Consider the following 22,825-nt stretch of genomic DNA (forward strand, 5'->3'; position numbering starts at 1 on the left):
GTGCCAAGCCGCCCCCCGCCCCCAGCAGCGTCTGGGGACCAGGGAGCTCGCGGCGCTGGCTGGAGCGCGGGTTTGGACACAGTCAGCGGCACTGTTTGCGGTCAGTCGCACTGGGTCGTAAGGAGACGGAACCCCACACCACGTGCTTCTGCGCCCACACCAAAGACCGTTTCTCTCGGTCCCCGTCCTGTTTGCGCAACGCGGGCGGGCGGTAACAGAGGCAGGGCCCCGGCGGCGCCTGGGGTGAGAAACGGTAAAGCCCCGGGAAGAAGCCCCTGGCCCTGCTGGGAACTGAGCCCGCGGGGTCCGGACACGAGCCAGCGAGCGTCTGTTGTTTTCTGATCGGACGTTTCCATGCTGGAGGAAGGGCGTGTGGTTGGGGCAGGGCCGGTGCCAGCGTCGGTGCAGGGAGGGGAATGTGTCTCCGGGGATGGCGGCCCCCAAATCCTAGTGATCGTGTCTGGGGAGGGAGATGGGACCCAGGACTTGGCAGGAATCAGGAGGATGGATGTGAGCGTCCGGGTGGTGCTTGGAGAAGCATCTGTGGGTCTGCTTGCCGTGGGAACTATCCCGGCTTGGCCACACCCCAGGGACGCAGGTGGAGCAGCGTGGACCCTGTGCAAGGCTCACCTGGGACCCCCGACCCAGCCACACCCTGTGTTGTCCTGTCCAGGAGAAGGGGGCAGGGATGAAGGGATGGTCGGTGACAGGTTAGCAGGGAAAGTGGGTAAACACCAACTACCACCGGCCTGGAGATGCCCCTTGACAAGGCAGAAGAGCCCTCCCACTGACCCCCCAAACTGGGGTGCTGCTCTCCTGGTCAAGACCCTCCGTCTGCACCTCCTCCTTGTATCACCAACGGCCGGCAAGACACCGCCGCTGGGGCCCTCCCTTTCACATCCCCCTTCATGTCCCTGGAGGCAGCGGGGTGGGCGGGCAGGATATGGGGAGCCCAACGTGCACCTGCCACCTCGCTCTGCCTCCCCGACTGAGGACAGGGCCCCTGGGAGCTGACCCACACCTGTCACGGCCCCTCTCGTCCACTCCCTGGGGCCAGCAACAGCATGGGGAATCGTGACCCTGTGACAGAGCTCAGGGCGCAGCTGAGGGGACGTCCCCGGGGACAGCGCTGGGCTCCCCCCCAGCCATGTGTGTCAGTGCCCTCGTCGGCCACACGGAGGGATGCAAGGAGTGCCTTCTCTCTGGAGCAGTGCACAGATCCCGCAACTGTGCTGAGCTGAGCCGAGATCTCAGGGGTGGGAGGGCTGCGTCCCCAACATCCCGCTGCCCCACGTGGGGAAACTGGAGCCGGAAGAGGCGAAGGAGGTCGCCCACGCACACAGGATCCAGGCTTTCCGCCTGCAGAGCCCTTCTTAACCCGCTGCCTGTCCACTAGCCTGCCATCCCATTGATCCAGGCATTGAAGAAGTCATCATGTGCTGGGCTCCGTGCTGAGTATTTCGCTGGGCAGGGAGAGAATTCAAAATATTGAGATGCACTCCTGGGCTGCAGGTTGCAAGGATTTGAAGTGGGAAGAAATCCAGGAGGGCTTCCTGGCAGAGGCAGGGCTCGCCAGGTCAATGTGGCACCAAGGATGTTGTGAATGGGAGCAAGGGCGGGGATGGGCTGTGTGTGTTCTGGGTGGGGCTGGGGGCAACCCCAGGAGGAGGGTGTCAGGTTAGCACCCAGCCCAGAAAAGCACCGGAAGCTTCTGGCACTGCTGGGAATTGTAGGGTTGAGCTTTGCAAAGAGATCAGGTTGGGGTCCTTGTCTGACCACGGGGATGAGAGCCGGGTGGGCGGGTCCTGAGGAGACGACACCACACAGGTGGAATGTGTGGTTTGCCAGCAGAAGACAGGGGCTAGACCAGAGGGGAGGGTGTCCCATGAGACACCTGATGGCTGGGAGGCAGAGAGGCATGGACCAACGCAGAACAGTGATGTCTGTTGAAGGCGGTGCCTTGGTATAGCCGCTGGTATTGGCCAGACTCCCAGAGAGGCTCATGAAAGGTGTTGGGCTGACGGCAGGGACCCTGGGTGACCTCAGTATTGTTTATGGGGGGACCCCTGACAGAGAGAGGGGCTATAGGAAGACAGGGGCAAAGGGAGGGTGTCTTGGAACACAATGACATGTCATATACGCAGGGTGAGGGCACAGTCTCTCCGATATGGCACTGGTGGCATTTGGGCTGGGCATTGGGTGGCATCCCCAGTCTGCACTCGCCAGACGCCAGTACCATTTCTTTCCCCCAAAGTTGGAATATCCAGAAATGTCCTCTGGGGAAAGGGGCAAAGTCACGGCTGGTCACGAACCCCTGTGATAGATAGATGATAGATGGTTGGATGGATAGATAGATAGATAGATAGATAGATAGATAGATAGACAGACAACAGATAGATATGGATGGACAGATGATAGATAATTGGATGAACGGATTGATGGTTGGATGGATGGATGGATGGATGGATGATGGATGGATGGCTAGAGATGATAGATACATGCTTGGATGGATGGATGAGATAGATGATAGATAGATGATAGATAGATAGATAGATAGATAGATAGATAGATAGATAGATGATAGATAATAGATAATAGATAATAGATAATAGATAGATAGAGTCTCTCATGCTAGATCAGGGTGTCTCAGCCTCAGTACTGCTGATATCTGGGGCTGGATCCCCCTCTGATGTGCGACATCCTGGCACTGTAGGGTGCTGAACAATGTCTCTGGTCTCCACCCACCAGATGTCAGGAGCGTCCCCACAAGCTATGACACCCCAAACTGTCTCCAGACATCACCAAGTGTCTTCTATGGGGCAGAATCCCCCCCTCTCAGTTCAGAACTGCCGAGGGAGAGGATGAGAAGGAGCAAGGGACAACAGAGCCAGAAGGCTGGGAGAAGCAGCAGGACCGAGTCACATCCTCTGGGTCTCAGGGAGAGAACTGGGCTGGGCTAGGGCGCTCTGGGACACTTTCTCCCATTTCTTAATGTTCTGCCACATGTTTTTGTTTCTGTGATGAAATCATAGTGGTGATAGGGCACAGTGGTGATAGGGCACAGAGCTCATGTACAGAATAAGCAGATGCAGGCTACACCCGGGGAAAATGAGCCAGGGTTTACTCTGCACAGTTCCCACAGGAAGGTCCCTGTAGCCCAAGATGACCTGACCACGGACAAAACCCTGGCTTGAACAAGGGACATTTTAACGAATAAAGCAGGAACAATGGGAAAACTCTTTTGTACTGTTCTGTGCCACAAAGAGGACGGAGAAAGTGTGTGGTTTAGGATGCCTGGCTTCTGGACACCCTGGTCACTCACTGCCTTGGATGTGTCCCATCCACCAGCATGTGCAGTCCAAGTACCCTGCAGTTGGAGGCATTGAGTCTCCATGTGAGGGTGAGGAAGGGGATGGAGCAAGGCCACCCCTGCACTTAGGACAGGGACAGACCAGCAGGCATACATGTGGGATGGGGGAGAGAACCCAGCAGTCATGGCCATAGGCAATGACTGGGTAGGGTGAGTGCATATACTGTGGCCTTGTAGATGACACCAGAAAACATCAGCATGAGTTTGGTAATTGGTGGGTGGGTCAGTGGATGGATGGATACATGGTAGGTGGATGGATGGATGAAAGGATGGGTTGATGGGTGAATGGATGAATAAATGGAAGAATGGATGGATAGATAGATGATAGATAGATAGATAGATAGATAGATAGATAGAATGGATGGATAGATGGATGGATGGATGGATATGATGGATGGATGATGGATGAATGAATAGGGAGGTGAATGGATGGATGGATGGATAAGTGGAGGGATGGAAGGATGGATAGATGATAGATAGATAGATAGATAGATAGATAAGATAGATAGATAAGATAGATAGATAAGTGGATGGATGGATGGATGGATGGATGGATGGATGGATGGATGGATGGATTAGTGGAGGGATGAAAGGATGGATGGATAGATAGATAGATAGATAGATAGATAGATAGATAGATAGATAGATGAGTGGATGGATGGATGATTGGATGGATGGATGGATGGATGGATGGACAGATGAGTGGATGGATGGATGGATGGATGGTGGATGCATGGATGGATGCATGGATGGAGGGAGAGATGGAGGGAGAGATGGATGGGTTCATGGGTGAATGCATCATAAATAAGTGGAAGGATAAATGGAAAGATTGATGGATACAGGATGAATGGATGCATGCAGGAACAGGTGGATGGATGGACGCTGTACACACGGACCAATAAAACAAGAAAAGAGGTAGGTTGCCAGTCAATCCCTCCAGACCTGTTTCTTAGGGCAGCTGTAACCAATGACCACAACTGGTGGTGGGGATGTTGGAGATGCTGTGGGAGCTACACACAGGTGGTGGTATCCCAACATGGTGCACACGCCCAAAGCCACTGCAGTGTTCGCTTGAAAACGGTGAATTGTATCTCAAACAGAGAGAGCGGAAGCAAACAGCTGTCCAATGCCCGTGCTCTTACTTCCTCACCGCGGGCTATAAACACTGTCTGCAGGACACGTTGCCAGTGCGCTGGGTGCCACAGGTTCTGAGTCACACTCACAGGAAGCTGCTGAAGGGGCGTTCCTGAGAGCCCCACCACAAGATGCCCGTCCCGAGCTACGGCTGGCCGGTTTCCTTCCCCGTGCACGACTCCCTCCTGACTAAACACAGCCGTTGCCACTTGTAAACAGGCATACGAACAGCACACAGGCTGAGTTTCTGCCTTCAGGGCCATGCACAGCCCAGCGTGGGCAGCCCCCCATGCGCAGAGCGTCCTCCTGGCCGTGGCTTTGGTTTCCAGCTCATGCCAGCACCACAGTGACCTTCCTCGCCACTGGGTTCCATGCTGGCTGCTTTGTACGGATGCCAGGCTCTGTGCACATCACCATTGGTGAGAACAGATCTCAGGGCAGAGACGATGGGAGACCAGAGAGATTATTAAGGGACCAGAGAAATTTTTAGGGACACGGACTTTTGGGGAACAGAGCTTATTGGAGATACATGTCAAAGATGGCGGCCCCATGATCTGCATTTGGGGGTCCCACTGGGGTCACAGGGACCGACTGAGTGTGCTTTGCCCGAGCATCTTAATGGGCCACGTGTGCTCAGACACAATGACCCCACTCAGAGCATTTGACCTGCACCCCAGCCCAAAAGAAGAATTACCCTTAGATCCTCTTTCCCACTGAAATCAGTTTCCATCTTGCTCAGAACATAACACAATTTCCGTAGTGCCTTATGCTTGTCCTCAGACTCCAGGAGGCGGAACATCAACCCCAGGTCAGGTGCCTGGGACTTCCCGTTGGGCACTCGGGGAGCACAGATTGGGTGGCTCCTGAGCCCCTGTCCAGTGCCGTCCTCCACGTGATGGGTGACGTACGCATGGCATGCTCAGAGCTTCTCCTCGATGTCCACCTTCACACCCTCCAAGCACGACCCAGACCCAGACTCACAATGCCATGCCTACCTGTCCACCAGGCGTGGACCAAACACCCCATCCCACCTTCTCTGCGCTCACCTAGCAGCACACCAGGGACTCCACGCCATGCCCTGGCTCCAGGACCCCTTCTTCTGATCATGGGCATGTGCAGTAGCCCACAACACCCTGGGGTACAACCCACTGTGTAACACCTCATGCACCTGGATTCACACCCCACGACCCGTCCCCGTTTAAACACAGTGGCCACGTGACACATGGACCTTGGGGTCATGATGCTCAGTGAGAGAACTAGACACACACAGTCACATTGTGTGTGAGTCTGTTCGTCAGAAATGTGCAAAACATTTCTGTGTGCAGCAAATGTGGCAAATCCCCAGTGACAGAAAGCAGATTATTGGTACTGGTGGGAGGGGTATATGAGGACGGGGTTGTCTTAGTCCAGTGGGGTGTCCATAACAGAACACGACAGGCAGGCATTAATTCCTCACAGTTCTGGAGGTTGGAAGTCTGAGGTCAGGGTGGCGCTGATTCTGTGTTTGGGGGAAGCCTGCTTCCTGGTCAGCAGTGACCTCCATGCTCCTTGCAGAAGGAGAGAGTGGAGACATCAGTTGTCCACAGAAATCACCACCAGTGGCCAGACTTGGCTTGGGGATTAAACAGAATGGTGCCTACTGCCCAAGTGTTGGGGGTAGGGTGACCAGCCATGTAGATTTGCTTGGAAAGCAGGGGGTCCTGAGAGGCAGGACTTTGGGAACCAAAACGGGGGTAGTCCTGGCAAAATGGGTGTAGTGGGTTGAATGGTGAGCTCCCAAAATATATGTCCATGTCCTAATCATTCACAACCTGTGGAACATATGTAGAAATAAGGTCTTTGCAGATGTGATGAAGAGAAGGACCTGAGATGAGCTCCTCCTGGTCAGGGTAACCCTAAATCCAATGACATTTGTCCTTGTGAGAGGCAGAGGAAGAGACACAGACACAGAGGAGAAGCCACGTGAAGATGCAGGCAGAGACAGGAGGTGTAAATATAGGATAAGATTGGATAGATAGCTAGATAATAGCTAGATAGAGATGGATAGATAGATGATAGATAGATAGATGATAGATAGATAGATAGATAGATAGATAGATAGATAGATAGATAGACAGGATGGATGGATGTGCAGATGGGTGAATGGATGGATGGATGGATGGATGGATGGATGGATGGATGGATAATAATGATGATGATGATGATGATGATGATGATGGATAGATAGATAGATAGATAGATCAATTGTCTCTCATGCTAGGCCAGAACTTTTGAGCCTGAACACTGCTGATATCTGGGGCTGGATCCCTCTCTGATGTGGGACATCCTGGGCACTGTAAGGTGCTGAACAGCATCTCTGGTCTCCCCCCACCACATGGCAGGAGTACCCCACCACTCTAGTGTGACCAGCAGAAACAGCTCTGGACATTGTAGAGCATCCCCTGGGGGCCTAGTCACCCCCAGGTGGAAATCCCTTCACCAACACGGAGGCTGGTTGCGTAGGAACATCCCCTACTTCTCATGGGCTGACTGCCTACAGGGTTGAGGGACACTGGGCTCTTCTTAGAGTTTCAGGGAACACCCAATTATATTGACCAGAAAAATCCACATATGTTGTCTCAGATCCAGTGTATTAATACCAAGGCCAAACCGCAGGGTGCCTGCCTGGGGCTCCATGATGAGGATGGATCAGACACAGCCTCTGATCTCATGTGAGGGCCAGGATGTGGCAGGTGCGGACCATGTGCCCCTCGGAAGGTCCCAACATGCGCCACGCACTGTGTGGTCTTGCCATGAGCATGTGTGTAAGGCAGAGCCTGACGTGGGTTTGGTCTTCCGTGCAGATCTCCAAACACCCCCAGCTGGGAGTCTAACCACAGCCATGCTGTGACCTAAGGCTTAACCTCTATTTCCTCTTCTGTGACATGACAATAGTACTACTTTCTCCCCCCTCCTCTTGAGGATGCTGGGCTAACACTCAGGCCCAGGTGATATAAGGCTGCACAGGTACAAGGAGCCGACCCCAGAAAAAAGATGCCCTTGAACAGTAGGACCGCCAACAAGAGGGAATTTGGCTTGGGGGTTTTGGGCCATGGGTTCACCCAGCCTTGGCTAAGCAATCCGTATGATGGGTATATCATCACTCCGCAGGGCTTTGTGAGTTCAGTCAGCTCCATGCTTCCATCACGGGAAAACACGGTAAATTAGGAAGTATGCATTATTAGCTCCATGACAGTGTTCTTGTATCAGAGCTGGGTGGGAGCCCAGTGTCTTCACACAACAACCTGAACTGTGAGCAATGGGGTTTGATGTTCCACAGGACTCAGATGAGTCAAGGTGAATCCATCACAGCCTCGAGGACATACCCAGGGCCCCCTCCAACTCCCCGCCTTCTGGACGCTCCTGGCTCTGCTCAGAGGCAGGTGTATCTGAGAGAGGACTCCCACACATTCCCGGTGGCAGGACAGAGTTCCGGGGCGCACGTGGCTTCTGATTGGAACAGCGATGGACCCAGTCCCTAGAACTTCGCCCAAGACCAAGCTGTCCATCTCCTTAGCCTTGCTCATCCTCTGGGGCCCCAAGTCTCTGATGCTTCTGGCAAAATTGCATCTCAAGGTCCACCCACACCCCATCCGTGTTGAGCTGCCCCAATTGATGGTGGGTGCTTCCAAGTTACCTGATTCCGCCATCCACGGACAGTCTTGTTGTTGAAGATCCCAGGGTCTGGCAGGGGAATGTGCCAGTTCAAATGCAAAATAGGTCACATCTTTGGAAAGTAGGGGTCTCAGAGGTTGGAGAGAGAAATGTATTCACATTCTGCACAGGGAGAAATTAGGATTGAAACCTAGGTTCTTGCTTCTCTGAGGGTTTGTGTATTGATTGAGGTTCTCAACAGAAGCAGACACTGGTGGTTAGTTTTATGTGTGAATGCGGCTGGACCTTAGGGTGCCCAAATATTTTAGCCAACAGGCCTCTGGGTGTGTCTGTGTGAGATGAGCATTGCATCAGTGGACTGAGTAAAGCAGACAGCCTTCCCCAGTGTGGGTGGGCCTCAGGCAATCTTGAAATCCTCTCCCAACCTGAGGAGAACAGAAGGTGGGTAAAGGAGAATCAGCTCCCTCCACCTCACTGTCTCCAGGCTGGGACATCTGTCTTCTCCTGCCTTCTGATGTGAGGGTACAGAGGCTGCTTCCATGGGCCTCCAGCCTGCAGACAGGAGACCATGGGACATCTCACCCTCCACAATCATGTGAGCCAATTCCTTTAATAAATCTCTTTATATATATGTATATGTGTATATATCCTACTGCTTCTGTTTCTCTGGAGAATGCTGACTCATACAAGAGCCAGAAGGATGGAAAAATAGATAGATAGATAGATAGATAGATAGATAGATAGATAGATAGATATAGAATCAACAGGTAGGTAGGTAGGCGGATGGGTGGATGGATGTATGTAGGGATACATGGATGGATGGATGGATGGATGGATGGATGGATGGATGGATGATGGATGGATGGATGTAGGGATACATGGTTGGATGGATACATGGATACATGGATGGATGGATGGATGGATGGATGGATACATGGATACATGGATGGATGGATGGATGGATGGATACATGGATGGATGGATGGATGGATGGATGGATGGATGGATGGATACATGGATGGATGGATGGATGGACAGATGGATGGATGGATAAATGGATGCATGGATAGATACATAAATACATAGATACATGGCTGCTACATGAAAAGATCTATGTCTACCTATAGAAGAGACAGAGACAGGTAAAGTGAGAGAGAGATTTCTTTTAAGGAATTGACTCATCACTGTGGAGGCCAGCAAGTCTGAAATCTGCAGGGTTGATCAGCAGGCTGAGGCCCAGGGAAGCACTGAGGCTGCATCTTGAGTGTGAAGGCCATCTGGCCACAGAATTCCCTGTTTCCTCTCAAAGCCTTCAACTGATCAGACGAGGCCTACCCAACCCCATTATGGAGGGCCACCTGCTTTACTCAAAGTCCATTAATTGAAAAGTTAATCCTATCTAAAAGAAACACACACAGCAACGTGTAGACTCGTGTTTGACCACAGATCTGGGTACCATGGATCAGCCAAGTGGACACATAACACTCCCTGTTACATGGTGGCAATGCAAAGGGGGCTCTTTCAAGGCACCTCACAGTTCCCAATTGAGGAGCTTACCTTCTTTCTTCCTTTGTGCAACAGACCTGTGGCTCATCTTAGAGGGAACAAGAGCACGAGGGAATGCAGTTTGTTGTATTTTAGTTTTTGCACTAATCTTTGTGCGGACATATCTTCTCCTTTCTTTTTTCCCCAGTTTTATTGAGATATAACTGACATGTAACTTTGCATGAGCCCCAGGGGACAACATAACAATACGGCATGGGCTTTCAAAAGGACATAAAGAACCTTTGTTTGAATCGATAAACACAGTTTTCTGTAATTAAGTTTTAGGAGGGGATAAGAAAAACACCCCAGATGGTTTACATGGTGAAGCAAAGAAGAATTACAACCACTTCACTGGCAAACTTCTCCTCTTGCGTTTTCTTAATCTGATAATCTTCTGAGCTTTGTCACTAGCAACTCAAGTGACATCTTTCATTACGCCTGCAGAGACTCATCAGATGTATCTGGACATGCTGGCTCGATCTTTCAATTCTCTTCCATGGAGTAAGCGTTGTGAAATCCAGCAAGTGGGTAGCATACGTGGTCATGGAGACCCCAAAGATTAACAGAGGCCCACTGTGGGATACTTGGCCCTGTCTTCACAGAAAGATAATCATCTGCTTCTCATGATCTTATCAGTTTCACAACAATCGGCCCACTGGCCTCTACACCACCCAGGAAACCCAGCCCTTCTCCTGCCTCCGAGAGGCCCTGCAGTTCACAGTGGGAGGCGTGGCTAGCAGCCTACAGCACAGCAAAAAGATGCGTGTGCATGGGGAAGTTGTAAGTAACTCATTAAGTAGAGAGCCCACAGAACAACAAGGTACCTAGTTAGAGGGGTACCAGGATTACGTGTGAATGCAGACAGGTTGCCCATGTAGATATGGGACTGTGTTATTATGGGCTGAATTCAATCCCTACAAATTTAGCTGTCGAAGTCCTCACCCCAAGACTCCAAAATATGACCTCAATTGGAAATAGGGTTTCTGTAGATGTAATTAGGCAAGACGGAGTCACACTGGAGTAGGGCGGATCCCTACTCTGATATGACTGGTGTCCTTATAAAAGGGAGAAATTCGGACATAGACACACACACACACACACACAGAAGGACAACCATGTCAAGACACAGGGAGAAGATGGGGTTTACACGCCAAGGAGAGGCCTCAGGAGGAACCAGCCTCAGCCCCGCCTGGATCTCAGACTCCCAGCTTCCAGGACTGGGAGTCATAAATATCAGTTTATTATTCCATGAGAAAACAAATTGCAGACTCGGGTACTCTGTTATAGCAACCATGGGAAACCCATACAGTCAACAGTCAGGACAATTACCTACACAGCATTAGAACTCCAACCAGTGTGGTTTTGTTCTCTGCTTCCTGCCCTAACCTGCTATTTCTCAGAAATGGAGACCAATCCCACAGAGGAGAGAACAATACCATTGCCTGGTCGAGGATGGCTTGTCTCCACTGCAACCCTTGCTGGCCTCTGTACTCAAGTCTGGTCTGTGGATGACTTTCATGAGGGACTCTTCATATCCATGACCACCTCCAGCTGGAGCCTTGTCTGGAAGAGATGGATGGACATGCACTGATCCATGGCGTTCTCTCTCCCATGAATTATCTAAGGGGGTACCCCGTGGGTCAGAGGCCACAAGAAAGAATATATGGATGGGCCTTGGCCTCAGGCCACCTCAGATTTCTTAATCTCAACTCTGGACCCCACAGGCATAAGGATCATCTCTGCACAGTCACTGAACAACATCTGCTGGGTCTGCAGCAAGCCTCACACGTTTCAAAGGACTGAACGTATTCCCGATACCTCTCTCTGAACTCAAGGGAATTGAGCTGGAAACAAATAAAGACTAGCTGACCAGAGATTCATCCACTGCTAGACCCTTCCTAATAACCCATGGGCCAAAGATTGCGATGAAAACAGAAAAGATTTTGAATGAATGATGTTGCTGGCAGACACGGCCCCAGAGATGCCCACGTCCTCACAGATGTCCTAATCCCCATGTGGTAGGCAGAATACTATAGGTGCCTCCAAAGTGCCTCCAAAGTCTGGAAAAGACAAGGAATCAGATTTTACCTTAGACCCGCCGCAAGGAGCCAGCTCTACCAAAACTTTGACTCTTATCTGGCAAAACGGATTTGGGGCTTCTGGTCACTACAGCGGTAGAAAGCAGATCTCTGTTGCCTAAAGCAACTTGTGCTTTGTTACAGTAGGAAGCTCACACAAACAATAATTAAGACACAATGCATCGAAACACATTAGGGTGGAACCAAGGTGGTGAAAACAGGCAAATTCATAGCCTTGAATCCATTCCTTAGACAAGAAGAAAAACTGCATGCCCATGACCCAAGATTCCATCTTAAGTATCTAGAAAGAGCTAGGTCAAACCAAAATAAGGTAGAAGGAAGGAGATGATGAAATGAAGAGATCAGTAGAACGGGGGGGGGGGGGGGGGGGGAGGTGGGGATGTATGGGGTTGGGAGGAGAAAAATGTGCAAAGCTTATCCTTATGCCTGTGGGGTCCAGACTTTAGGTAAGACTGGCATCATAGGGTTGCATTAAGGGTTCAATACAATGCACCTGTTCGAGGCTGGCTGATCGGAAATGCCCGGTAAACACCCACTATTTACAACCAGGCGCTCCAAAGCAAGTGACACCTCGCTTCGTGAAAACAACCTCCGGAGGTCACGTACGTTTGCCACTAGCAGCATTGCCGTGACATATCTGCTTCCCGTCCATACCCATGTCAACCAGGAAGAGAAAAAAAAAGAAACAACTCTTGAAACGTTGGTGAGATCCAAGCCCAACGGTTAATTTTCTTGATGAATTAAATTTTTTAACGTATTTGTGTTTCCACAGTGCTTAGTACGATAATGACTTCAAGGCACCCAGTTTTATTGTAGTTTGGAAAGCTAGCTTAGGGCAATTGTTGGCGGAACTGTAACTTTTTTGCTCCCACCGTCTGTGGGGGCTTCAAGTCGGGAGGTTGGGGGTGGGCACGTTCCCTGTAAGATGCTTCCCCTCCCCCAGCAGTGACCGGGTTGTTTGTTTGGTTTTGTCAGGACGGATGTGAGCGTTGGGTTCTCCAGCCACGCACGAGACTCCAAAGCTCGTACTCCCTCATGAAGCTGTTTAACATTTCCACGCATATTTACAATCACGTACAAATCAAAAGCGGTTTCACTGAGAACTGCTTTTGCACACTGCCCCCTCCCCCCAAGTCCCAGGTGACCCCCTCCCTCTCCTTGCACGAAGATGGACAGCAGCACGGGGTCTTCAAACTGAGATGTCCAGGGCACCAGAGCCCGCCTGGGGGGATCCCCACACACACTTAGTTTTAAAATAATCGACTCGTGACAACGGAAAGAAGGTTGCTCCTTTTCCAATCAGCATTCAGGTCAAATGCAAGGTCAAGAAAGTTCTAGAATTCTGGGTGAACAAGAGAAAGCAACCCCTCCTCCAGGATAAATCCTACTCGGACGTATGTCCCCAGGGGCCCCAAAGGAGAAGCCCCCCTTCTTAATCTTCAACCCCAGGTATCCCAGACTTGAAGGGTCCCATGTCACCCACCTGGAGGCACCTGTTTGACGGCCGGGGAAGTGACTCACTGACAAAGCAGGTGCATGGGGCCTATGCAGGGGAAGCTCTGAATTCAGTGGAGCAGTGGCAATACTGACATTTCCAGTTTACCATCTTTCCCTCCTCCACATACAAAGAAGGAAGAGCTGCCAGTTGGACACATTGAGACTTGTCAAGATGGCAGACTCATTTCCCACTAGTTTCAAGATTTGTGGGTGGGAATCCCACGGTTGAAACTTTTGCAGGATTTCCTCCAGATGTGCTGTGTGTTACACCATGAGTTAGCAAGTGCTTATTGGAACGAATCATCGCCTATCTGCTCCGGGGACATTGAGTCCTCCTCCTGGGGGACCTTGTAAGATGTGTGGTGAAGTCAATGCCTATTGAAAGCGAAAACGAGACAACAGAGGCATTTTTCGCCGCACGGATATTCCCTTTTATTCAAAGCGTGGTAAATTCTTGACCTCAGTTCAGCTCATTCGGGAAGTTGTGTCCCATGCATTTTTTTACTGTTGGGTTTAATAATCGTGCATCAAAGCGTGTGATATGTTTACGTTCCTTGAGATGATTTGACCACAATGACCGGCAACTTGGAGGAAGGCTTTTAGCACGGAGGCCCTGACAGACAGGAAGTGAAACACACGTGTGCGTTTACAAGACGCACACCTATTTTTGTTGTTCTGACTTGGGTGGGATCATAGACCAAAGAGTTGCAAGCACGTCTCTAAGTCACCGGGCTCAGAATCTGCAAAAAGAGTGATAACAAAATGGCAGTTTGACGAGAAAGAAAAAAAGTCATGATGATGTGACATTGCCCAATCTTTAAAAAGACTTTGTTCATGGGTTGGTTAAACGCATGATACAGTATATAAAGATGATATCGTTAGGCATGCCTTCAAAACGGTCGTCTAGCATTTGTATTTTTAAACAGTAACGTTCACGGTGTGTCCAGAATTGTTTGCCATCTTTTAAAACTTACGGTGTCCGCAGCTAATGTCCAAATTGTTTTAGAATGCAGGGAGAAAGACATTGGCGCTAATTTCGTGGACGGCCATAAAGAAGGACTACACATGGGTGGCTTAAAACAACCAAATTTGTTGCTGTCCCAGCTGTAGGCCAGAAGTCTGAGATCCAGGCGGGGCAGGACCCCTGAGATCCAGGCGGGGCAGGGCTACTGTGATCCAGGCGGGGCAGGGCCGTGCTCCCTCCTGAGTCTCCAAGGGAGGGTCCTTCCTGCCTCTTCCAGCTTCTGGGGCTCCAGGCGTCCCTGGGCATATATTCGCATCCCTCCCACCTCTGCCTCTGTCCTCATGTGGCTTCTTCTCTTTATTGTAAGGACCCCTGTCATTGTATTTTTAAGGACCACCAGCTCCAGGATGAGCTCATCTCAAGTACTTCAGTTAATCATATCTGCAGAGACCCAACTCCCCAATAAAGCCCCCTTCACAGGTTCTGGGGGTCAGGACGTGGACATATCCTTTTGGGGTCACCTTTCCACCCCCTCCCCACCGCATTGCAGGCCACGAATCGGGGTCTGCTGGCTCGGTGGAGGCGGTAAGTGTGGTCTCATTCTTGTAGGGCCAGTGGTGGGGGGCGAGGGCTGTCCCACAGCGGGGACGCCAAGCTGGGGACACGCGGTGGGCACGGAAGCAGGCGCAGAGCCCTCCAGCAGGGCACGCGTGGGGGGAAACTGGCAGGGCCCCTGAAGGTGCGCAGAAAGAGGAAGCAGCAGCAGGTGGGGCCAGTCCCTGGCCGACTGTCAGCAACCCCCAAGCCGTGTTAGCAGTGGGGGAGGGAGGGGAGCGGAGCTGAGAGCGGCTGAGAATAAGGATAAATAAACCCACTCTCTTTGCCACCTGCCCTTGGGGACGCCGTTCCTCCCACAGTGAGCCTTGAAATGGCTCGACCCCCAAATATGGATGTGAAAGCCAAACAGAAACTTGGGGATGGGCAAAGAAAGGTCTGAAAGCTCCCTCCCAGGGACGCTGCCACTGTCTTCCGACACCCCTGCCACCTGCAGTCCCATCCTGGGAATCACCATGCAACCCCCCACGAGGTGTGTGAGCAGAGGTGGCCTCCCTGAAACTCAGCCAGCCAGCCAGCCCCAGGACACACGCCCGCAGCCACGCTGGGGCCCTGCCCAGCCCCGCGGCGGGTGCAAAGGTCAGGGCTGAAAATCCCCACCTCCTGCAGGACAGAACTGAGATTTTTGCCTGCGGGCCACACTGGACGGCCGCCTGGACTGCGCCCAGGGCTGAAGACGGGGATCACTTCCCTCCTGGTGTGTGTGTGCGCCTGTGTCTCTCTAGAACATCCCACTCAGAAGGGTGACCAGCTCGGCTCCGCTGCTGGGGACTCTCCAGGCTTAGCCCTGAAAATCCCTCGTCCCGGGAAGCCCCTGGGTCCCCACAAACTGGGCCAGTTGCTGGCCGCAGCCGAGAGCCCACGCTGGCCACTCAGAGGACACGCCTCCGGGGGTGTGGAGCAAGGTGGCGTCCGGGCTGATGGCCCTCCGGGAAGCCAGGGCTGGAACGACACCTGCTCACGGGCTGGACAGCTGCTAATGTTACAATAGCCCTCATCACCTGCCCCCTTGGACCCTGCTTTGATCTGGGAACTCCAAGCTGCTCGTAACCCTAAAAAATGGAAAAAAAAAACAAAAAAAGCACCCATAGCCTTGAGGTCCTTTCCCTCCCACGTCCGTTTGGCACTTGCAAGGACTGGCGTTTCCATCAGGACACCGGCCGACCCAGGATTCCCGCCCACCTGGAGGGCATCGCTGAGCACAGGGGACCCACCTGTGTGTGGCCAGCGTCCTGTTATCAGAGTATCCACAGCAACGCCAAGACGACACGGCGATGTCCCCGTCCCCTCACCCCCGGGGAAATAGCTCTACTATTTTATGCTGCTTTTCTCTTAACTGATTTTATGTTATCTCATTTTGTTTTTCGTTTTATCTATTTATTTTTTCGTGGCAAGAAGGCTTCCTACGAGATGTAACTTCTCAGCAAATCGACACGCACAATGGCGTCCTGCCGTCTATAAGCACGAGGCAGCACACTGAAACTCAGGAACTTTTTAAAAAGAATTTTAGAAGATTATTTATATAGTTGAGAGAGACAGAGAGAGCACGAGAGGGAGGTGAGCAGCAGAGGGAGACGGAGAAGCAGACTCCCCGCCGAACAAGTTGCCCAGTGCGCGACTCGATCCCGAGACCCTGAGATCATGACCTGAGCTGAAGGCAGATGCTTCACCGGCTGAGCCACCCAAGCATCCCATGAGGACTTTTTCTTCTTGCAAAACTGAAACCCTGTCCCCAAGAGACACTCACCCCAGGTCCTCATCCCCCAGTCCCTGGCACCCACCACCTGTGAATTGGGTGGCTCTAGGGGCCCCATATACTTGGAATCACACAGATTTGTCCTTCTGTGTCTGGCTGATATCGTCAAGGTCCATCCACGGCCTAGCAGGTGCACAATGTCCTTCGTCTCTAAGGCTGGGCCCAATTCCACCATGGGCAAGGACCACGTTCTGATCAACACGTGCTGGAGTGATGGAAAACAGAGCTACCATGTGATGCAGCAATCCCAGTTCTGGGGACACACCCAAAAGAATAGACGTCAAGACCTCAAAGGCATAGCAGCACCCCCGTGCTCACAGCAGCAATAGGACCAGGAGCTAAGACGTGAGAACAAGCCAAGTGTCTACGGAAGACGAGCCGACGCAGAAAGTTCTCCAGGGTCTGATAAAGCCCCAGCTGAACGTCTGCTCCTCCCCACCCCGGGGCCATTCCTGGGCTCTTTGTACAGGACCATAAACCCCATCTCTGGTCCTACAAACTGTAGGGAATGTAGGCAAGCAGGATCCCAACCCCAGGCTGTGGGGAAACAGTGGCTGGCTCTCCTTCACCTGCCCCAAACGTTCCTAAGCTCTGTCTCCTTCCTGCTTCCCACTACGACCCCAACACCTCACCCCCTGCCACAGCTCTGCTCCCCCTGCTGTTCCCTGGGGCCCTACCTGGCCGTTTTCCCTTCCTTGTCCTCACTGTGGTCTCTCAAAAGCCTCCATGGACCCAGGCGGTGTGGGCTTCCAGCCTTGGGAGGCATGCCAGACCCCAGCCCTGCACCAGCTCTCCCTCTGCTATGCATACATCCCTCCATGCACACACTCACTACCAACCATTATGGACAGGTATCCGACTTAGCAGTGGGAATCTAGAAATGAGTTCTGCACGCCCCCTCCCCATGGAAGGCAGAACGATGCCCCTCCCCCAATTTGTCCTCATCCTAACCCCCAGAACCTATGCATGGGTCCTGTTGCTTTGCAAACAGGGCATTGGGGGTTGCCGATGGCATGAAGGCTGGTCACCGGCGGACCTGGATGGAGGTGGTCAGACGACCCTGGGCTCTGTCCTGTCTGCGTGCGTCCAATGCACTATGGGTCCTTCCGCGTGCAAGAGAGCAGCAGGAGAGAGAACTTCGGGCAGGAGACACAAGGGTGCTCAGCCAGCTTTGCAGATGGGAGAGGAAAGACCACAAACCAAGGGGCAAGGGCTCCAGGAGCTGCAAAAGGCCAGGGAAGGAATCCAGCCCGCCGGGAACTCGCCCTGCGCACAGCTGGATTTGAGCCCAGGGAGACCCGTGGGGGGCTTCAGAGCTGCAGAGAGGGCAGACAATGCATGCACGCCGTTCCTGCCAACCAGCTGAGCTGGGGCTCACGCGTGTCCCCGCGGCCGCAGGACACGAACGCACCGACCCCTCTCCTAGCTGGATGTCCCCCCGCATTTGGCAATGGTAGTGTCACACTCTTAAGATGGGAAACAGCAAATATCGCAGTCCCTCCCCGGGGTGGGCGTCTCTAGGGGCTTCATTCCTGAAACGCTAATATGACAAGACCGTCAAGGGAAGCCCTGCTCGAGCGTTTACTCCGCGTGGCATATAACGCCGGCTCTAGAATCGTCCATGGAGAACGGCAGAGGACAAAGGCCCCAGGAGGAGGGCTTGGGGGCCGTGGGAAGGGCTGGATCAGGAAGAAAACAAGTCTCGAGGGGGTGGGCAGCGTCAGGCGTCATAACGAATCCCACGTAGGGGGTTGCAGCCCAATGGCAGGGGGGCCCTCTTAGTGGCTGCCCCAAACCAAAGCTGGAGAACCCATTCCCATTAGCACTGCCCACCCTCGAGCATTACAACTCACCCTCAAACCGGGGCATGGAGCCAGAATGCAAGGGCAGTTGCCCCAGGAATGCTTTTCAGGGTTCTCCAGTGCAGATAGCGTGATTGCAGGCACGTGTCCTTCCCTCCGCCCGTCATGTGTTTCTGCAACACCTGGGATTCTTTCCTGCAAGCGTGCTTCTCTTTAAAAACCCCAGTCGGTCCCCCTCTTGCCCCCAACCTGGTAAGAGAACATAATAGTCGGTTCAGGCGGCCATCCCGAATGGCCCACGTGCGGCAGCTTCAATAATAGGGATGTACTGATCACAGCCCTGGAGGCTGGGAGTCTGAGATCCAAGTGGGGGTGAGGCTGGGAGTCTGAGATCCAGGCGGGGCCAAGGCTGGGAGTCTGAGATCCAGGCAGGGCTGAGGCTGGGAGTGTGAGATCCAAGCGGGGCCGAGGTTGGTTCCTCCTGAGGCTCCTCTCCTTGGCGTGCAGACCCCGTGTTCTCCCTGTGTCCCTATGTGCTCATCTCTGTGCATGTCTGTGTCCTCCTCCCCTCTTCTTATAAGGACCCCAGTCCTATAGGATCAGGGCCCGTCCTAATGACCTCATTTTGATCGAATGACCTCCTTAAAGACCCCATCTCCAAATACACCCACCTTCTGAGGTCCTGGGAGTAAGGGTTCCAGTGTGTGAATTTGAGTGTGTGTGTGTTGGGGGGGGACATAATTCAGCCCATAATAGGGAAAAAAAAAAACTCAGAAAATATACAACAGTCCAGCGCTGGCTTGGGAATAAGAAGCAGTCCGAGTAAGCTTGTCAGTCATTAATATTCACAGAACTGTTTACAAAGTAAAAGAAAATAATGTGAAATGTATCCAAAGAAAGTCATCCTTGAATGTAGCACCTGGTTGCATGATAAACTCACCCTCGTCGAGTGGTCCCCTGAATATATTCAGGTGCCACTTTTTCCCTTTAATACACTTTTTTACAAATGTATATAAAAACTCTGTGAAATCCCCGGCAGTGACTGAGGGCGCCCTGCCCGCCCCCCTCCCCGGGAGCCCGCTGTTGAAAAAGAGGAACCTTTTCCATGCACCAGGGCTCAGCCCTGGGGCTCCGCCTTTCATAACCTTTGTGAGTTTAATTAAATCTCCACATGACAGGTTGCCGTTACCAGCAGCCGGCTGGGTCCCCTAGGGGGTTGGGGACCGTGTCGAGTGTGCTGGGGGGGACGGACCACCGCAGGGTCCCTTCTGCAAAGTGACAGCCGCCCGTGCACCCGCATAAGGGTCCCCACCGCGCAAGGCTCAGACAAGCTCCACGGGGCCAGCTCGCCCAGGACTGTCGCCGTAAGTCACGGGACCAAAGCGGGGGGCATGCAAAACAGAGTCCGCCAGAGGTCCGGCCACCCCTGGGGAGGCCATGCTGACCGCAGGCGAGGGGATGCACCTCTCCACCTTACAGATGCTGCTTGAGTGCGGGGAACGTGGTCAGCTCCCCATTTGGGATGTGCTGTTACAACCCCGGGCACCCCAGTGTCCTACCAAGTGTTTGTGGGGCGCACGGGGAGAGCGCGAGGCCTGCCGCGGCATCGCAAGACTCCAGTGGAGGGCCGGCCGGGGCGTCGGGGCTCCAGGGAAACTCCCCGTCCTTGCACATCTCAGGATAGGAGAACCAGGAAACAGCTCAGCGTCTCGTGGGTTTTCGCACACACTCCGTCCCTCACGCCCCGCGTCCCTCTGCCGGACGGACGCTGTGGTCTAGCCCACTCGCCGTGGTGGCTCCGTCTTTCCAAAGACGCAGGCTCTCCTTCTTCAACCTCTGTGGCCCCAGAATCCTCTCCACACCTGCCTTTCGTGCTTTCTTTTTCCGTTTTTCTCTTTTCTTTTCTTTTTTCGGTTTTGGTTTAATGGGGGCGGAGGCATGTTTTCCGTTTTTATGCACGGCAGTGAGCATGGATGCAGTGATGACGGGCACGCCAGCCCCTTTCACCAGGGTTTTGTGCAGGGAGTTTCTGACCCCTCATAAGGCAGGTGCTGTCGTCCCGGCGGGGAAACTGAGGCCCTGACGGAAACGGTTTGCCCAAGGCCCATACCCAGAAAGGGGCGCAGGAGAAGGCTGGGTGTCTCGCACATGTGGGGTTACCGTGAAATGACTGTGCTGGCCGAGGCAGGAGGCGTGGGCTCTGTGGGCCCCCCAGGCTGGAATCGGCCCTCTCTGGAATTCTGTCCCCCAACAGGGGGCGTGCCGGGTCCTGGTGGGTGAAGCACAACTTGGGGTGGCAAACATAGACGCTTGACTCATGCTGTCTTAGGTCAAGGTGGAAACCGTGTAATTGGGTAATGAGGAATTTCATGTCAGCTTCAGGCATGGCTGGATCCAGGAATGTCAATGATTGTGAGCTCCTGCTCTCTCTCTCTCTTCCGTCCCCTCTTGTCCAGCTCTGCCTTCCTCTGCCTCCCTTCACCGTAGGATTTAGGGACTCTTGAGAAAGCCGCTTGCCCTGTGTGCAGGGAAAGAGGTTCCCTGGCAGGTGTGCACCCCCTCTTTGGAGAGCAGAACTCAAAGGGACCAGTCCCTCTTGAGGGTTGTGATGGATGGTGCCAGGGTCAGATGACCACCACTCGGATAAGTCCCTGTGAGCACAGTGATGGGGCTCTGGGAGGGGACACACTTGCGCCACGTCTCACTCATGTGTGATTGACAGGCCTGTGGACCATGAAACTCAGAGAGGGACAGACCCCAGGGGAAGAAGGGGAAATAGACACAAGGATCTTCTGCAGCAGGGGAAGGGCAGGGGGAGCTGGACACTGCAGGCTCTGGTGCAGCAGGGGGACGGCAGTGTGGGGAGCTGGACGTTGCAGGGTCTGGTGCAGCAGGGAGATGGCGGGGGGAGCTGGACACTGCAGGTACTCGTGCAGCAGTGGGATGGCGGGAGGGGGGAGCTGGACACTGCAGGCCATGCTGCAGCAGGGGGAGGGCAGACAGAGGAGCTGGGGCAAGGGGCCAAGGGTACAGGAGGGGCACTGGGCGAAAATGCACACTGGCCCTTCCTTCTGTTCATGCATCCACACGCTCACCTTTACGGAGTGCATCCTACATCCTTCATTCATTCTCTACCTCACACATTCACCCATGCATTCCCTCCCTGCACACAGACAGGGAACAACCCGTGTGCTCTTCACTCCCTCCGTCTGCATTTAGGGAGAATGTCCTCTGTGTCTGGGTCTAAACTCAGGACAGAGCTGTGTGTCTCCCAGGCATGGCCTGGAGGAGAGGACCCTCACCTACGCCAGCCAGCAGGCATGATACCATGCCCTGAGGACATGCACAGGTGCTCAGAGAGGACTGGATGCCCGCTGGTCAGGGGAGGAAGGGGAGCAGCGTGGGCAGGATCCCCCAGACCTGTGCCAGTCCAGGGGTGAGGGGCTGCCTTGGGAGACACACAGAAGGAACAGGGTGGGGGGACTCGGGGAGCAGGTGAGCTCGGTCAAGGCATTCTGCTTCTGCACGAGCCAAGGGGCTCCTGGGGGGACTGCCGACACCCTCAGCCCCTTCTGTCCCTGTGTTCTGACGCGTGCCCATGCCCGATGCTCACACCCAGTAAAGAGCAGGTGCAAACTCACCTCGTGGTGGATCACGGCCAATGGTCGCAAGTAAGGACAGTTCCCTGCGTGAGGGAAAACCACAGCTGGTCACAGGTGGGTGCAAGCCACGGTCTTGGGCCAGTCCCCTTCTGCTCCTCAGCACACAGCGTGCCCCAGAAATGCCCTCCGGGACAGCACAGGCTGAGACGGGACAGCTAGACACAGAGCAGGTGCAGGGCTCAGACAGGACGGCATGCGTGGCTTGCAAATCATTGCACAGGACATGTCCAATGTTCTACCCACGGTCCGAAAACGGGGGCCTGGGTCCTCCCTCTACCTCCCACTGGCCGCTCAGCTTCCCGAAGGCCTCCGTGCCTCGGTTTGCCCACTTGCAAGGGGTCTGTGTCAAGGACAGCTCGGGGAGAACAGGTTTGCAGACACCGAATGTGGGGCATGCCTGGGAACACTGCAGATGTGGTCTGAGGGCTCGCAGACACTCGGCCCCAGCCTTCCCACCACCCCAGGGACACTAGCCAGGAAGAAACTGTCTGTGACCTTGGGACAGAAGGAAATGAAAACAGGTTCCCCCTGGGAACCCTGAACCCACAACGCTGGCTTCCTGGGGGAAAGTGTTATGTCATGAGTGAAGACGGCTGTTGTCAGGTCCCTTCCTCTGTAGTCAGGTCCCACCGCGGGTTCAATTGGCCACGGCAACCACAGGCCAGCAGACGTGGGTGGCCGGCTGCAGACACCTCAGCAGTGACCCGAGGGGTGGGGACACCGGAGC

At 53.5% G+C, this 22,825-nt stretch overlaps 1 protein-coding gene across 4 annotated transcripts in view; it reads left to right on the forward strand.

The window, feature by feature from the left end:
• P2RY8 (P2Y receptor family member 8) overlaps positions 1-22,825 on the forward strand; it is a 45,665-nt gene that overhangs the window by 1,538 nt on the left and 21,302 nt on the right. The window contains exons 2-3 of one of the 4 annotated variants that reach the window (XR_005835998.1): positions 10,340-10,483; positions 11,104-12,559. The exons of 1 other annotated variant lie outside the window; for it this stretch is intronic. The gene's annotated coding sequence lies outside the window, so the exon portion shown is untranslated. Of the gene's footprint in view, positions 1-10,339; positions 10,484-11,103; positions 12,560-16,276; positions 19,801-22,825 lie in introns of those variants that run through there. 2 more of the 4 variants (XR_005836000.1, XM_040635087.1) reach the window with 2 other exon arrangements.

The sequence above is a fragment of the Ursus maritimus genome, assembly GCF_017311325.1.
Source record: "Ursus maritimus isolate PB19 chromosome X unlocalized genomic scaffold, ASM1731132v1 scaffold_X1, whole genome shotgun sequence".
Taxonomy (NCBI): Eukaryota; Metazoa; Chordata; class Mammalia; order Carnivora; family Ursidae; genus Ursus; species Ursus maritimus.